Source organism: Neopelma chrysocephalum, unplaced genomic scaffold (assembly GCF_003984885.1).
Source record: "Neopelma chrysocephalum unplaced genomic scaffold, ASM398488v2 Primary Assembly neopelma1_71, whole genome shotgun sequence".
NCBI classification, from domain to species: Eukaryota; Metazoa; Chordata; class Aves; order Passeriformes; family Pipridae; genus Neopelma; species Neopelma chrysocephalum.
This window is the reverse complement of record NW_020897731.1, coordinates 15,693,807-15,713,111: the sequence shown is the minus strand read 5'-3', so window position 1 is coordinate 15,713,111 and position 19,305 is coordinate 15,693,807.

Sequence of the window (19,305 nt, the reverse complement as noted above, 5' to 3'; positions counted from 1 at the left end):
AGATAAAAGGGGACAATATCACACAGGATTTTACAACTTGTAAAATTTTTTTCCAATCAATATTTCTAATGTTAAAGAACCATAAAACTGTGATATCGGTAGCCTAGTAACAGGTTTAAGCAACTAGAAAATATAAGTATAGAGTACATAATTTATAGCTCATAGTCCTAACTTAATCAAAATTTGCCTGAGAGCAAAAGAGTGAGGACTTCAGGATATGTCCCATCACTGCCCCTTCCATTTTCTTGCATGCCAGTGCTTACTCACAGTCTCAGTACAAGGGAGAGGGGGGAGGTGTGCTAGATGGAAGCACAACAGTGATGGAGACAGCATGCTTGTTACAGAATATAATTTCAAGTACATTATAACTGGAGATGTCTAACATAAGGTCAGACCATACATGAATTACATGTGCACAGCCAGAACTTCTAATTGTGATAGCTGCAAAGAGCAGGCTCTGAGTCACTGGGAAGTGAGCTGGTTTCTGTAGATACCTCCTTTGAGAGAGTAAATGCATCTCCTAAAAGACTACCTTCAGGAAACAGCCTTTATATATATATATATATATATATATATATATATATATATATATATATACACACACATATATATACGTAGCTACTCTCTACATAAACGCAGTTGTTTGAAATAAGCAGGATTTTCAGCAATGTTGTAATATTTGTATATCTACAAAGTCACTATCTATTCCATATACACAAACATCCGCCTACACAGAAAATAATTGTGGATAATTCAATGTTCAGATTCGATAATGGATGCTCAAATAAATATGAGAATTCCAAGCAAATTTGTGCAAATGAAAAAAGATTTCCTCTGACATAATGGCATGGTGCAAGGCTGTCTGTAATGAGCTGTAATTTGTCTGGAAGAGCATTTTAAAGGGGTTGATCCATCCACTGGAAGACCAGCAACTGCTCTGAGACTAGAAGCAATGAGCCAACCTGCCTCGTCTCAGAGGAAATTACACCCCAAGCAGGCCAAATTTCTGACAACTTCCATAAATTATTTCAGATTTTCATATTTCAAATTTCATCTGCATTCATCATGTGAGTTTGACTGGGGAAAAATGTCTAGGAGGAGCTCTGCTAGCATTCAGTGCAGCAGTCCCAGGAGCCTGCCCTGGGACTAGATAATTGAATTTAGTTTTGATTAGATTATTCTTGCTGCAGTCTACTGCCAATCTGAAGTATTGTGCCTTCTCTTCTACTTAACCTTCCTGCCCCATGCCTGCTCCAGCCTGCATGCAGCTCTCTGTATTGCAGAATATATTTGAACAATCAAACTTAGGAGTTATTATTTTGCTTTCCATTGTCCATCCTTATAAAAGCACACATCTTTCACTGGGTTCCCTCTTCCCTGAAATCAGATTACTTCTTTTTTTTAAGTTTGTAATATTGTTTACCATTTTCAGTGGAAAGTGCCCTGTAATTTAGGTGGAAAATCTAAAATCATTACTACATCTTGGATGATGCAACATACCATAAATAAGGATCATTTCTAAAACAGCTATAATCATCACTGGTCAATACACATGAGAATAAGAACAGATAAATAATGAATTAATTCATCTGTTTAACTAAAAATCTATTGTTAGCCAAAGTTATTAATCAAACCTTTAGCTAGTGGTCAACAGAAAAACAAACAAAACACACCCACATGCCCCCAAAACTAGCTCCACAGCCTTTCTTTGAAAGTAATCCACTAGAATGCAGATTATGAACTTTTAGCAAAAAACCCCCAAAATAAAACCAACCAAAACCCAAACCCCAAAAAATCCAACAAAAACAAAAGAAAAAAAACCCCACTCACCCCCCAAAAGAAACACCCCAAGCCCCCACCAAAAACAACATTTATGAAAGAAGTGTGGTAGAATAACAAAACCCTTTCATGTGAAATGCAGCTAAATGGATTTTGTATAATTGTTACTAGCAGTAACTAACTAAATGCTAAATAACTAAATGCTTCTTAATTTATAGGCATTATTTTAACTAATTTACAGAATTTGAGTGAATTTATACATGTTTCAGGAGCAAAATATATGTAACGCTCCAAGTTGTAGTCTGGATTATTAGAAACACACATAAGGTAAACAAAGCTAATGCTGTTCTTTAAGTAATATCTATCACTTCCCTGTTATTGAGTTATTTCTTTTAACAATATAGGGGTTTTTGATGCTATGTGTCTGAGCTGAGGATTTTAGATCCTTTATTGTTCTCCATTTTGATGAAAAAAAATTGAATTGGGGTCTGTTATATTGAGTTTTGTTCCGTAAATATACTGAAATCATATTTTTGTTAGAAACTATCAATAAATCCAGTATAAGAAAAGTAATAAGATACAAATATGAGCAGGACCTTTGCAAAGGAAATATTACAAAGAGAGTGTGCCCATAAAATATATTAGGGAATGTGCTTTCTCCCTTGTGTTTGAAGAAAATACAGAAGGAACTGCAGGGAATTGTGCTATTTTTAATAAAGTTACAGCACAAGGAATCAGATGACTTTAACTGCTGGGGAATAATGTTCTAGAAAATAATCAAACATGAATTGCTAATGTATAGATTGTCTTAAAAGGCCATTATTTACCAGCTTGAAGATTTGTTTCTCATTAACACAATTTACCAATGCAAGGCATATCACTCCAAAAAACGACTGTGTGTGTACACATATAGCTATACACAACCCCTACCCATGTATATGAAGTCATATGTATAAATACATATGTGCACACACATGGTTATTTTGTGTGCACATATGCACATAAATGCACAGACAGGTTTGTATTTTTTGTGTGATTTCTGTTAATCACACCCCAAAGAAAAGAATCACCACCACAAGATCTGGGGAAAACAGATGCTGATGGGAGGGAGTAAAAAATTAAAGTCAGCAAATAAAGTGTGGAATGTTGCCCAAAGTGCAGTTAAAGGTAGAAAGAAAATAGCTGTACTTGCTCCTAGGAGTCCCACCCTCCAAGAATATGCTGCATTTTCATAGCAGTTGCTGTGCTATAAATAAGGATTTGAGTATGCAAGAAAGGGCCTACAGACTCCACTGTACAGCTGCAATGGGCATGAGAAACCCAGAAAGGTTCCCCAAAATGTATGTGTTTCTTGCCATTTACTGAACAGTCTCCAGGGTGGCACAAGGGAGGAATTCTTCTGACATCATCTGGTTTTGTCTACATTTTATTAAAAAACAATTTACATTCAGCAATGGGAGCTGTCTTAAAGACCTATTGTTTTCTCTTGTTTCAAGCAGCATCAATGGCTCATTCCTGCTCTTCCTGAACTTAACAACCTCGGGCTCCAGCATTGTACAGCTGTTCAGGGCTGTGAGGAATGTGGGAGGTGGCTCTCAGCGATTTGCACCTGACACGGAGATTATACGAGGCAGAGTCAGGACTCACTAATTTCAGACAGCCCATGAGAGTTCTGCTTTTATGTTTTCTTATATGCATTGTACACATGAGCCTTATGCCATAGACAGTGTTTCTTGTTTTGAAGTGGACGAAAAAGTCCCTGTTTCCCTTGAAACAAGTATTCAGAAGTAATACTGACTTCATAGCCTTAAATATGTGACAAATAGGTTATTTGCAGCATCATTTGTGCTTTATTTGAACTGGTGATAGGAATATGCATTTTTATTTAGAACCACACCAAATTAAACTTTTTCTATAATGTAAAAGAATATTATATTCAGTATATTTAGCTAAGAAGAGTAGTCATGACAAAGCTCAGTTGATTCTAATATAATTTATAGGCATTAAAATTAAACGGCTGTTTATGGTTTTCATGTTGTGCACAATTTCAATCACCATCAAGCATTACAGGTTTGATTGATCCATGCCCTGCTGCTGATAAGGGACATTTCTGCCTCCCCTCTCTGCTGCCCCTCTCTTCCCTTCCCCCTCTGCCCTTTTTCCCAGTGTCCAGATTCAGGTCAGTCTCCAGCTGCTTTGCTTTTTTTGCTTGATAACAGAATTAGGACCTTAAAGGTCTTCTTTCCATTTTCCAATGTAGATGCCCTGATCTTGCTTTTTCTTTTTCTTTTTTTTTTTTTTTTAAGACTCCTAACTTCTCGAATGAAGTTTCCTTCAGGTTCCTAGCTAATGGTAAATCAAAAAAAAAAAGAGAGAAAAAAGGAGGAAAGTAAAAATGGATAATGGCTCATGGTCAAAGTGCAGGTAGAACTAGCAAAACTTGGCTTTGACTTATGGGGCTGTGAAGAACATTGACTTAAGGAATGATTTAAAGCATTTTGTCAGTTCCCCGTACCAAAAGGCCTTAGAAAGAGAGATGGGCTGTGCCAGGGCAGGGCATTTTGCAGGGGCTCCCAAAGATAAATCTGCAAGAAAGAGCCAGGCATCAGGGAAGGGTTGGCTCCCAGGGGAAAAAAAACCAGTACCTACTAGAAGATATTGATATAGCTGGGATTTTTTAAAAGCTTTTTTGAGAATTGTTTGTAACTGAAACAGAGATTTCTACTGAAAGGAAACCAAAGTCTTTCCTGCACAGATTTGCACCATAATATCTATTTCCAAAAGATCTAGCTAGAAAAGTGTGACCGAAAGTACACTTTTCAAAGACACAACGTAGGAGGTCATAGAAGACTTTTACTACTGTTATTGTTAAAGAAAAAACTCCTTTCATCTTAAGGCCCTGTCTCTTATGACACGTGATGAATATGTAATTTAAGTATTGGAATATTTTATTTAATCCTTTATTAAAGGATTTTATTTAAATAAAACCAGGACTCCAAGGATAACATATATCCCACTTGGGTAACAGAGATGATTTCCTGTGATAAAGTCAGAGCCCTGGAAAGAAGAAATGTTGCTTGCAATTTCAGAAGGTAGGGTTTTTTAAAACCTAGAGAGAGATTTTTCAAAATACGGAGGAAAGATGGGGCATGATATTTGGAGATAATTTACTATCAAAACACTGCATTCCAAAAGCAGTGCACTCCCACATCAGACCTTGCATTACCAACCATTCAGCTGCTCCCTACATAACAGCCCACATCGCCTAAGGAGAGCAAAGGGTTTCTAGATATGGACAAGCATTTCTTTTCCTCCTATGTAGCCTTTACAAAAAGTATAGAAACCAGCTTTTTCAAGGCAGCTCAGGTTTTGCCTATGTTAGGCTGATTTCTCTCAGAGGTTAGAAAAGGACCCTCAGCCAGCTGATGCCTGAGGCACGGAGCACCAGAGAGAGAGCAGCAGGTGCACAGGATGCAGCTCCCCTCTCCCCAGAGCCTGGGCCCTGCAGCAGGACTGGGTCCTTAGAACAGCTCTGTAAACCCTTTGGCTTTCCTGGTGCCAGAGCAGCTTGGAAATGAGTGAGCTGTACATTATTTCCTAAATCTGACCTCCCTTTTTCCTCCCAGCAGGTCTTGGCTCAACAGTTTGCCCAGCTTTAACCATTTTGCAGCTAGTAAGTCATCCTAATTTGTAAATTACTTTATATTTAGCATTACAGCGGTTCATTGCACAGTGCAGCTGATTCCCCTCTTTCTGAAAAGAAAAACGAGTCCCAAATCACACTGAAATCAAAGTAACATCAACATTTGTGCCTGCTCCTCAGAAGAATTTCAGTTGTGATTTTGAAAAAATGAAACTTGGACTGAACCTAACTTCTGCAGATTTCTAGAACAAAACTCAAGGTAAAATCTTATGAAAAGTTTTAAATGGTTTAGTTATTTTACATATATATATATCTGTATATACACACAGACCTCTGGGTTTACTCAGTGCCTGGAAGTAAAACAGACATAGCAGCATGAGAAGGCTCATGTCTTAGTATCTGTTACGTTGTTGGAAATTGAGATAAGGATATCTCACACTAAAAAAAATAAAAATCTCTACTAATTAGATTTCCAGTTAAATTATGCACACTGAAGAACATCCGATTTTCCAGACATAAATCCAAGCTTTGCAGTTCTGGATCTCTTTTCCTCTCCATAATGTCAGCCCATGCTTCTCGATGAGCAGGTTTAACATAGCTCTAAGGTTCTGGCCTTCCTCCTTCATCTCCTTAGCATAAACACTGAAACAGTGGTGAGGCAGCTGTGTCCTCTGCCCAGAACAGAATATTAACTCTTCTAGCACCCAGAATCCTAAAATGCCTCTCAGTGCCTTACCCCCTGGCCATACAGCATGTCACCAGCACCGAGTGATGATCAAACCCATCAGGGTCTACACAAGCCATCACTCGCCAGCAACCTCTGCACTCTGCACATTCAGCAGGATGGGATGTAAGCAGGAAATTTCAAACAATTTTTTTCTAAGGGATTTTGGTTTTGTTATCATGTGTTAATGGAACACAGTAAGTCAGCTGAAGAAAAAAGCGACCTCAAAGGCTTCAAAGCTTTTCCAGAGGCCAGTGGCTGACATCAAAGGCAATATGTGTACAGCTGACAGTTACAGACCTGGATTCAGGAGCAGGAGCACAGCCTCCAGTTGTGTCCCAACAGCATGCAAAGGCAGTTCGGTCTAGGGATAGTTAGGAGAAATCCGTTCTTTCACTAGTCAAAAAGACTTTACTTAATGTTAAATTGTATCACTGTACACTGATCTTTTATTTCAGACTTTAGACATCCATTTTTTTATATGCTTGCCTAACAAAATACCCACAAAGTTTCCAAAGCATCATTCCAGGGAACTCTGTAACCTGGAGGACTGATAAAATCAAACTTTTTCTACTGGCTGAATTTGCAATGCTTCACACTGTAGCAGAACCAGGGCTGACTCAAATCTTCCCAGTAAACACAAGCAAAATTCAATTTCTCAGTCACAGCAGAGCAGCTCCTTGGCACCAGCCCTCTTGGATGACTCAGAGCCCCAAGGCTGAGTGCACTCCCATGGCCCCGCCCCAGTCAGCACATCCATCCCTGCTCTCCACCTCCTTTGCTCCTACCCCATTTCCCATTTGTATCAGCATCCAACCAGAGCTGGTGGCAGGGACACTGCAGTCCTTGGGGACAAGAAACATGGCCATGTCCCAGCCCCATCTTTGACATTCTCACCTGGCTGAGAAGCAGGTGAGCAGAGGACTTCCCTCTTCCCAGAAGCACAGGCTACCCTACACTTGCATGTGGGCAATGTGGCCCAGCTACACTCACAGCTCCAGGCTCCTTACCTGGCCCTGGGGCTTTGCAAGCCTTCTTAGACCCCTGCCCTGAGCGAAAGCCTAATTTACTTACTCCTGGATGTCATCCTGAATCCAGCTGGCTTCTCTCTCTAATCCATGCAGGCTTAGAAGCAGATGCTTCTGATGCTACAAGTCTCAGATAACTTTCTGGTTTTTATACATCCACAATTGCATTTCTCATTAGTAATCATCCCAATAAAACTCAAAGAAGTCAGAGTGCTCTATATCAGGGCTGTCTTCTAGGACCGCAATGCCCTAGAGTTAGTTGTCCAATCCTTAGGTCAATGAAGTATGTGCCACTTTTGTGGGCTTGTGGCTCTGCTTGCTGTTTGGAAAGGAGAGGTAAGCAGTGCCTCACCTCCAGATCGGAGATGGAAGATGGTCCATTGTTCGGATGGCACCAGGAGGGAAGGAAAAATGAGCTTCAGTGAGACACAGTAATTACTCAGTCTGGGCTGTACCATTTCCTGCAAGAACCTATTTCTTCCAGCAGAGATCCTTCATTTTGTTCCCAAGTAGTTTAGCTAAATGAGGGTTATTTTGAGCCTGCAACAGTGTTTCCAGATTTGATTCAGTGAAATTTATTAAAAAATATGAAAGGTTAAATGGCTGCTTATGTTTCCTCTCCTGAGATGAAAATGCCGCACACACAATTACACCACAGTAATTCTTCCTCCCTGTGTGTTTTCTGAGGACCACAAGAAACAACTACCAAATGTCGCTATACATTGATCTCTGCAGGAAGGGACAACATAGGTACTGCACTTGTTTTCTTTCCTGTTCCTCCCTCTTCCTTCCCTTCCCTTCTATGTATGCAATCAGTCACAGGCTGAGCTGACAGGGATGGGGGAGTGGCCCTGCCCTGCTGCACAGGTGCTCCTATGGGCGCTCCCCTTGGCATTTCTGGGGTAACTGCAGGGAGAGGAGTGAAGGGATGGAGGGCTTGAAGGTCTCCTTAGCTCCCTTCTTGCCTCCCTGGGAAATCTTTGTTTCCTATCAGCTGAATTTTTTTCCTTTCAGTTTGGGAATGTAGGTCTCATTAATGAGATTAATGGGAGTTGACTATATGTACAAAGAGGACAATGGGTCCCTAAGAAGAACCATGCCTTCTTTGGGGAATGTCAGTACAAATGGGGAAGACGTAGATTTGTTGTGGTCTTTTTAGATGCCAAAATAGTACCAGAACAACAGCGTAGCGTGGAGGTTGCTGGCAGCCCTTGCAATGGGAAATAATTACTGATGGTCAGTAGATGGTACTTTACTTAGCGTAGAGGCTGGTGTCCCAGTGGCTACCCAGTTAACAACACATTTGCAGGTAAGAAAGTTGCTCTATGAATGCCATACTAATAATCAGAAGGTGAAAACAGAGTAGGAACATATTTTATGGGTAGCTTGAGTAGGCAGTTTGGATTCAAACCTCCTGTTCTGGAGCTGGGTTTTTTTGGGTGGTTTTTTATGTTTATTTGGTTGGTTGGTTTTTTTAACTGTGCAAAGGAAGAAGTGGCTTAGTGAGACATAGCTGGTAGATTTTTCTTGAGATCCCTCATAACCAACAGGGCAGAATCCTGCCACAGTATGATAAAACAAAACCCCAACAAACGAATCTCTTGTCTTCATGGCTCCTAAATTTTCTCCCAGGATTTGCAATCTGCTTTTCCCTCCCAGCCTGTCTGGTTGCCATCTCACTTTGCAGCAGCATGGAAACATTCCCTCCCCAAGCTGGCTGACAAGTATCTCAGTAAAAAATATCGGTCACTGATCCAACACAAAACTGATAATTTTGTTTGGCTTTTACAGCATCAAAACACACCTGTCCTAGCCAGAATATTAAATAAGACCTGCCTTTGGTTAGCTTCATGTTTAAAGAAATGTCATTTTCTACTAAAGATGAAGTGAAATTTTGTCATTTCAGGCTTATACCAAGCTGCCTTTATTAGAAAATGAAGTCTACATTTGAATGAGAACTTATTACTTCTATTAGTCCCTTCTGAGCCATTGCAAGTAAATATTATATACATTATTAGAAGAGATGAGGAGACCAGACAGATTGGCTTCTTGATCAAGGTTATGCTGTACTCATTATGCATCAGCACATCTGGAATGGTCCAGTAGTACCCTGAGAATTCCTAATACATTAATAAGACTTACACCTCCTATAATTGCATTTGGCTGATTAACTTTCGTCCAGCTGGTCTTAGCTGCATAAAAAGGTATTTTATAAGCTTGTTATACAGAAGAAAATTCTGAACATCTTTGGCATATATCTTGCCAACTTTTATTCTGACCTGAATAACTCACTTTCTGGCAGCTTTTAGCACAGATGAATTTAAAATATCCATCACAAACATTAGACCCCTTGAGCCTGAAACTTCCAGATGTAGAGTCATGACCATATGCCACAAAGAACTATTATGTACCATTTTGATATTAGTCATTTTAATCATCAGCCCTAGCCGTTTCTCCTTACTCTTAGTGGAAGTTCAGCATTTACAAGCACATAAAAAATTGCAAGATTAGATCTTTGGCTTTCTAAGGGCCATAGTTTTAGTTTAGATGCTTTTGTTCCTGCAGCTGAATGCTTTTCCAGATAGCAGCAGAGTCTGTTTGCTCTTTGAGGAGAGAGGAAAGAATCCACACATTCCCGACCAGTTTAAAATGCGAACCCTCCCTTTGTTCCACAGCAAACAAGGCAGCTGGGGGTCAGCTCTGCGTCTCCTGCCATTAGGTGTCACTGCAGTAAATGGAAATTACTGACAAACGGTTTGAAAAGAGGAACCATTGCCAAAGATTATTCTGTAAGAAAATAAATAAATATATTTACAAAGTAAATGATGGCTGTATTCTAGATCTAGATTTCATTACAAGCTGGTTTTCTAAAAAAAACCCTCTTTTTTTTTTTTATTTTGAAAATATAACTACCCTGAACACTTCCAGAATTTACTTAAAGATTTTGTTGAAAAGGCATAAACAGTGTAGATTCCAAATGTACAAACACTATTCTTTTATCCATTTTGTGTAATATAGTTACATTATCGAACCTGGAAACATTGTGAAGTACAGTTCATCTGGAGCCATGATCTGTGTGCCTGGCCTGGAGATGGGAAAAGAAACAGCATAGACAGAGTAGTCAAAATATTTCAGAATAGTCTCCAAATTCACCTTTAGCAAAATATTTTCTTTTACTTCTACACAGAAATTAGTGTGTTTTGCTATCAAAGTATCAAAAAACCCTACAGCATATAGTTGGGGGGCTTGTTCATTTTGAGATTTGCAAATTATTGCCATCACAATCACCTTAATAATTTATTTGATGTTTCCATAGGCATGTTTCACACTGAATATATCTACTGTTTTTGTTAAGAGCAGATATTTATGCTTTTAATAGCTGTCTTTTTGTTCTACTCATTATTCCCTCTTATGGGGGCTGATTTTACGTGCAGATATCTGGGACTCCAAATCTCTCCAAAAGCCATATTTTGCTCCCTTCCTCGTCTCACTCCCCCTTTGAAGCACAAACCCAGAAACCACTAACTCCGTCAAGAATGACTTTTAATCTTCATGCAAGGATCAGGCCCCATCCGGCATCAGGGAAAGCTTCTGGATTCCTGGAGAACACTGAATCTGGTGATAATTGCCAAGTCACCTGTCAAGTAAAAACAATCATTGTAGTTCTGAAGAGCCAAAATTAGGAGTTTTCAAATTATTTTATTTTAATTTACTTAGGCTTTCCATTTGCAATAAAGTGTAGTATGTTGAGCTTACCCTATTATATATATTTTATCAACTTTAGTAGTTAGTCCTGAAAATAGTATTTCAGTAAACAAGTCTTTCCCCTCATCCACCCATCCTCCATGCCAAAAAATCATCCAGGGAAAACACCTAGAATATTCCTGAGTGCTACAGGACCATCCTCTGCTGGCTCTTCTCAGCCCAGCCCCTGCTCTTGTAGGATCACATTCACCTCCTCCATCGAACTGTCCAGTCTCATTTTAATCACCACAACCATTTGCAATTCTGCATACAGTTATTTAATTTGTTTGATTGCCCAAGATTCTTACATGGTAAGAAGGCTCATGTATATGCTTTAAATCATGGTTTTACTTTTGGACCTATGGGATGAAACAGAAAGCAGAAGTCTCTGGTTCATCTTCTCTGTGTCCCTGTTGCTGCAACAGGATTGATCTTTTTAACCTGCTTGATCCACGTGATCTAAATCAGCACCTGGAAAGTTTCACAAGCCCTGAAATGTTTTTTTACTTCTTGCATAGAATCCCTATAAAAACACAATGTTAAAAAACAAAAAAAAAGCAAATTTGTAAAATAGTAAGAATATTAAATATTTTGTGACACATGAACATATTTTCATTTTATATCATACATATGTATATATATGAATATGTACATATATAGATGTATTATATATTTTATATGTAAAATAAACCACATACTTTATACATTTATACACATGCATATATACATATGTTCATAAATGTACACATTTTGCACCTAATATTAAATTTTTTTTTCCATTAAATAATTTCACTGCTTTCCTTTTGTAGCAGCTTACATTTTGGAAGATGAAGACAAACCACTTAGACCTTGAAAAACACATGGGCTACTCAGATAGATGGCATCTGGGAGGACTCTGAACTCCCTCAACATTCTATAGGGAAAAACAGAACCAGGTGCATTTCTTCCTAAATCAAATTAGCTGGAAGATGCCACATCCAATTGTAGTAAATTGATGTGAGAGTTTGTGATGTCTATAGCAGATCTTACAACAAAGGTCAATGTGTGGAGACGTAGCCAACAGGCTGGTATACAGCAACTTGTAGTGGGGCTGTTCTAACAAAAGCAAGGAACAAGTAAAATGCAATCAACTTTTTAATATAGGAAAAATACAGTCTTAATTATATATTTCAATTAACCTAAACCAATAATTTGTATCATTAAAAACATTAATATAAAATGTGTTTGACTGAAGCATTTTGAGAAACATTGTTGGAAGATAATTTTCACATTAGAAATAACAATGGATTTAATGTAATCAAACTACAGAATAAAATAAACTGAATTTATATGGAGAGAGAAACTCGGAAAAGAAAACAGATGTGGTTATCTAGTATACAAACTTATGGAAAAAATACTGACATATGTCAAATCTGCCTATCATTGTCATAATTTTTAAACATCCCCCTTGACATCAACAAGTTTATATCATGTTTTATGACACTTAATTATCCCTAAATTTATTTAATTAACATCACAAGACATCTAAAGCAATTCAAATGTTTTCTTAAATAAATTATGAGAAAGCAGGAGTTAAAGGGAGGGTACATATATTTCCTGTTCAAAAAACTCATTGCAGGAATGCTGAGGTAACAAAGTGAAACACTTAAACTTTTGTATAAAAACTGCCTGTGCAACTGTAAATGAAATCTTAAACCTAGAGAGAGCGAGCTTTTTTATTACTTAATCTTGCATGGTTTTCTCCACAGGTTCCTTGCTTTATTCAATGAAAAAATAAATACTTATTACAAATTTGGACAGTCCTCCAGCATTGTTTACCATATATTGTTAAAAATCTGAACTGAAGATATTTCTTTCTTTGTTAGTCCTTTTATATAGCTTTCATTCCAGTACCTTAGTGCTTTGAAAAATATCCTCGGATTTCTTTGCCATATCTGAAAAAACCCACAGATGATATCATTATTCCCATTTTGCAGATGACAACTGAGACTGAGGTCAAAATTGCTAAACCTGGGTGCACAAACTGAAGTTTTTTCAGTGTTTTTTAGCACTTAAATGCACACTGTCCAAAGCCAGTCAACTTCCATCTTATCTGTGAATTGTCCACAAATGTCATGCCACTCTTTGGGCACTTCAAGAAGCCAAAATCAGGACAAGGCATGTCACAGGTTGGATGTGCAGCTTTGTGACCCTCCTCTGTAGTAGGAGGACTTTGGGCAGGGGCTGCCTGCAGGACTCGCTCGGCTCATCTTTGAAGGGTGCAGCATGATTAGATGAGATACTGCAAGGAAATATCCTGCTCTTATCCACTGACATCAATAACACTGAATCCACTGTTTCTTGGCAACTCCAAGACAGGTAAAAAAAATTCAAATAAAACCACAAACACCGGGTACTAGGAAAAATTCAAGGGTGAGTTTTGAACAGCCCATTATATCAACTCCTTGGCTAGAACAATGAAGAAATTGTCAGCAACGGTCAGAGCAGCACAGTCATTTCAGACCATGGATACACCATTTCAGGGCACTCAGTGCCATGGTCTAGTAACCAGTGGTAGTGGATCAAGGGTTGGACTTGATGGTCTCAGAGGTCTTTTCCAACCCAACTGATTCTATGATTCTATGATTCTACACTACCAGTGTTTAACCAGACTGATATTTTTTCATTAATTCTGCAGCTAGGCTGTGGAAGGCTGGGACTTCACACTTATTTTTAACTTGTGTATTTGAATAGTTTAACTATATTTGTGTTTTAAATAATGCTGCTACAGCAAAGATGAGAGAACTGCACTTTGCATTTCAAAATACATTTCAGGAGGTTGGATGGCTCAGAGAACTGGGAGCAGGATATGTGTCTTTTCACTCTGTTCCTGCCAATTCTACTTCAGGCAGGCCAGTAGTGGACAAAAAGTCACTCTGGATGTTACCACGGCAGTGTGAAGTGCTTTGGGGACTCCACCCTTGCTTCTAATGGCCATACACTCCTACTATAGCCTGTTCCCTTATGCGCCCACAGCCATTATATTCAGAACAACAACAGAGAGGCCAAGAGGTGAATGAGCCCGAGAGTTAAATTACCTCTCAGCTACGGAGAGTAATTCTCCTAGACAAGAGGGAGTGCGCCAATATTACTGCAAGTTCTTCTTGCTCTTAGTTATCATCATGAAGGTAGATATTCCCTTGTTTTTGTGTTTAGTGTAGGAGATGTGTCATCTACCAACTTGGAGACAGCAGCGACAGCAAAGGAGATGGTGAGGGGCCTGTATCTGTCAAGAAATCAAAATGTAAAAACCCTCAATTTTTAAGATGGGGCACTAGGGGTGGACAAAGCCCAGGAGAATGAAGGGGTACATGGCTGTAACAGGACCAGACCTGCAGGCAGCTCCTGCAAGCCTGTGATGCAGTCTTACTGCTCACCCACAAAATGAGAGCCTGCCCTGAAGAACTGGGAACCATGCCTGGACCTGGGTGCTCTGAAAAATCAAATTTGCTTGTAAGAGAGCCAGAGGAGTCTGCAGTAGCTGGGAAGAGGCTCCTGCCTGACACCAACACTCACAATGCATTCTGTATGCAGCCTGAATAAAGGTGAAAGCATTACCCACCATGTGTGGGGGGGTAATCAGGAGCTGTCAGCAGCCAATGCTATCATCACTGGATTCACACTTACACAGATTCGGTAAAAAATAATTCTAAATTCTACAAGGTCAAGAATTTTTAGAACATTCAACATGTTTTTATTTCTGTAGAATCTCTACAGCAAACTTTGACACAAGTGGCCATATTTTGTAGAAAACATAGGGCAAAAGTACCTGTGGAGAGGAAAAGCCTACAGCCCTGCACAGTGCTAGGACCCCTGGCTTACAGTACACCGTCTTCCTGGCATGGGAACATCACCCACACACTGGGCTGATTTTTCATGGAGTTATTAAGACAATTTTAGAAACAGATTGCAGCAGCCGTGGAAGTCAAACTGATTGCCTTACACCAGATATTTTGCCCTGACAGCTCATGCACATACTAATAATGCTGTCCTTATGCATGCTGAGGAGGAGGGATAACGTTGAGGGGGAATGGTCTGGAACAGTACAATGAATTTCTTCCACCCAACAGCAGAACCTTGGCATTATTTGCAATTTTTATGAATTAGTGTTCTGGTATCTCTGTCCATACAAAATTAGACCCTATGGAAGAACAATTCTTCTGCCTGGTTTCCTTAAGAAATGAAGCTTATTGTACCAATGTTGGTATGTCCGTCTGGGTCCTTTATCCTTTCTGTAATAACTCATAAGACCCTTGTGTGATTTCAACCAAGTTTGATCAGTAACATTCTCTGAAGTAATTATGTTTCCACACATTGCATGAAAATAGACTGGCAAATAGAGAAGAGCAAATTATGTCCCTCTCTTACAGAAGGGCTTTAGTTTGAATTCACACCAGAGAGGCCACGTCAACAGAAAGACCTTGCCAATGCACAACACCAGAAAAAGGTTCAGTTAGGCACCACATCTTCTTATAAAGAAAGGGAGGAGCTCATGGCAGGGCAGGGGGTAGAGGGAGAGGTGAGCTGGGGGAAGATAGAGCAGGATCTTGGTCTGTCAGAACAAGTGAGTTGTTAGGTATGTTCAGCCGAAGAGTATAGACAGCAGTAATTGCATGTGCTACACTAATTGCAGAACCACAAAATAACCAGCTGTGAATGAGACTGTTCCACACTGACTGCTTTGCATTTATTAGATTGGGCATGGAAATTAACAGGTTGGGTTTTAACGGCTTAAGGATCCAAGCCGTGACACAATGGGACAATAAGAGACACTGAGATAACATCTTCCTGAAGGTCACTTCCTCTGAAGTAGTGGCATTCAGGTACAAGAGGTGACATGACTTCTCTGATGTCTTTCTGAGACTTCAACTAAAACTGAATTAGTCTGTCTATATTTAACAGTTATAAGAGTTCAAGTATATCCCATGATGGTTAAACCATGCTCACGGAGAACACAGCCCTATAAAAGACCTCCTGGAGGGCTTACGTAAAGAGCAGGAGAGAATAAAAATAAGAGGCAAGAATTCTTCTTATGCTGATACATCTAAAATACTGCAGTTCTAACACACAGCCATGTTTAGTGCCCTTTTACTGCCACTGAATATGCATGAATCTCCCAAAAATGTTTATGCTAGGACAAGCACTTATTGCTCAATCCTTGGAACTAACACCTACTAAATAAAATCAAATCAGTCTTTCAGAGAGATTTCAGATTAATGGTAAGCATTTTCTGGGAGGATTTTTCAATAACAGAAACTATTGTCATTAAAAAGATACACTTCAATCAAAATACACACCCACAAATTCTCCATGCCTTTATATATCTTCTAATGAAAAAATGTCAGTTTTTTGGAATTCAAAACAGTTCACTTTGTAGCTTTCATAAAAAATTACTGGAGAAAAACCATAAAGACGGCTTGTCCATGTACAGAAAGGCTATTTGTCTGCTCAGAACTTTTATTTAAACAAAACTTGTGATTATTTCTAGCTTTTAATTTTAAATGTGTATAGGTTTCATCTTAGTGTCATATATGGACACTCAGTTTATATTTCTGGTCCTGGAAATTGAGAGGAATAAAAGAAATTAGCAACTGGTTGTGGTCAGATCAAGAAGTTAAAGAAAGCCTTTCATAAATATGTTTTAATTCTGAATGTTACTTATTGAGGCTGAATTCTGATGGGTTTTTTTCAGTATTTAGACAAATCCATTCCAGCAGAGGATTAAAGATCTGTTCCCACTGAGGTCAACAGCAAATCAGCTGCTGGACCTGAATCAGTACAAGAACCAAGCCCCATTTTCAGGTTATTAAAGGAGTTGTGAATTTTCCACCATACGAATTTCCTGTAAGAACCTTTTCTTTCTGCATTTTTAAAAAATTCTGATCAATTCCACTCCCCCTTGAAAATTCAGATGCATTTAGTGAAGCATTGTGCTGAAATGGAGCATATTTATTGACAATGAAATGAGAGCAGTACACTTCCAAGCAATTTAAAAATAACTCCCTTCGATCAGTTTCAATGCAAGGATGATAGCACAGAGGATTATTTTTCTGTTGTAGTAAATTATTTATGTGAAAGTTGTTTTCCTTTTAACAAGTAAATCTTCCTAGACACAATTGCATTAGGTCTCTTGAATTTCATAATGGGGTTACCAATGAATGCACACAGAGTTTCAAGGTAAACCTCAAGTGCAGTTATGCTCATGCAGTGTGGGAAATCAACTGCCATATTTCCATGGACACAGTGCTCTTCCACATACCTTCCTCAGTGGGGGAGAGAAAATCAGAGGCTTCTACTGCAGGGGTTTGGGGGTTTACGTATATGTGTGTGTCTGTGTGCGTCTGTGTCTGTATCTGCATGTTTATCCCTCGCCCTTCATAGGAAATAATGTTCAGTCAAGCAGTGGGAACAGGTTACAGCTCTTGCAGTGGGAACATGTTACCGCTCTTGCAGTGAGAACGGCACATAAGACTTGACTGGAGCTCTGTTGTGAGCTGCACCACGCCAGGAGACCTTTGCCAGAAGACTCTGCGTCTCCTCAAGCCTAAAGACTCGGCCAGTACATGAGAGAAGGGGACAGGTAGAGCCCATGTCCCAAGTCTCACACCAAACCCCAACCTAAAGGCATCCTGGCCCCTCAGGAGATGTCTGACAGCATCTGCACCAGGTATCAATATATATGTCCTTACTTCAGTGCTGTTTTTTCTGTACAGCAGGAATTTCAATATTCTGGTTTTATTGCCATATGAAAAAAAATCTTGTCTTTCTTCTACTGTTTCTTTCACCTTTTTATGAACAAATGGATGATATAGTGGTGACAGCTGCCCATGAGATTTTGAGTTTGGTCTTCTGTAGGCCATGTAGCAGAGTATGACATGGGAAGCAGCAGGCTCCTCTGCAGGCCAATTTTTCAGATGATGCAAAGTCAAGCACAGTTTATTTCCATATTGTCCCCCAACATCTTAACGCTCATGTGAGCTCTCTGTGCAGTGGCAAGGACTAACTGAAGCCTATCCAATTAATATGGCACTTGTATAACTCCAGCTTCTTTCTACATATGTGGCATCATAAGCAAACAGATATTTTATGTATTAAGCAAGATATTTGTCTAAAGCTGAATGTAGGTGGCCTGTTAAAGGGTACTCAGGAAAGAGTGAAGCCCAGACTGGCTACAGGGAAGAAATGAGAGATGTGTTTTGACTGCATTTGCTTTACAAATTAGCCATCAAAAAAAAATAAGGCTTCTTGATAAGGGAGAGCACTTTCCTGGACATGTGACCAGTGCAGAGTGATGTTCCTCAGAGATGAGAATAGGAGGAAAAAGGCCAGCAAAACATCAGAGTCTGTTTTGAGGACCAGTTTGCTATCCAAGAGAGCCCAACAGTACATGCAGGTAAGGACCATGAGCAAAGGGAAAAGGCAGTGTCAGGAGAGCCTCTCAGCAGGGACCCCCATCCCCTATGGTCAAGCAATGCCCAGGTGGGAAACTGTATGACAGCCAGAACCTGTTCTGACATTCAGTTGAACTTTGTGAACACACTGGATTGTCTTGATCACTGTTTTCCCTTATATCCACCAGGTGTCTTGGTGTCTACCATACCAGAATAAACTCCTCTCTCTCTTCCTGCCTGTTGTCTACTTACCACTGGGGCCTCAAGGTGGCTGCAGAGACTCTGATTCTGCCATTTCTCAGGACGCAGACAGCCTCATGTGAGGTGGAGAGGTGAGGGAACCCTGAGTGGATGCTCAGTCAGTGTTCATAGTGATAGTCCAAGTAGTGCCAGACCCCATTCACTGCCAGCATCCATGAAGTTGCCTTTCCCCCAGAGCCTCCTGGCAAGGAGCAAGCAGCTGCAGACATGGCCATACAAGTAACCACATCCAACAGCATGGCATCTTGCATGTCAAATTGTTACCAAGTGTTACCAAAACACTTTGGTAAATGCAGACTAGCTGTTTTCCATTTGGAAAATGCCTGAGCCCGTTTGTTGTATGGTAGCCCTGGATCTTGCCCTTGTTCTGACTGTGAGCGACCATATCTTCTGCTGACCAAGAAAAGCATAGCCCAGCTGTTTTTCTCTAGCACTGCTTAGTGTTTCTAAAGTAGGAGGGAAGCACTCCATACTTAGTTTACAAGTATAGAAAGTACTACATCAATTAGCTGAATAAGCAGGTATTTATTTCAGTTCTGCAGTGTCAATGAACCAAGAAGACAGCCTGCAGTGAGTGCTCTGGCTGTTTGCAAAATGTTCTGTATTTTCTCTCCTAAGGTACTCACTTGAAAAATACCTATCAAATATTTGAAATACCACTTTATTTTCTAGGTGAGAATGTCTTCAACATCAAAA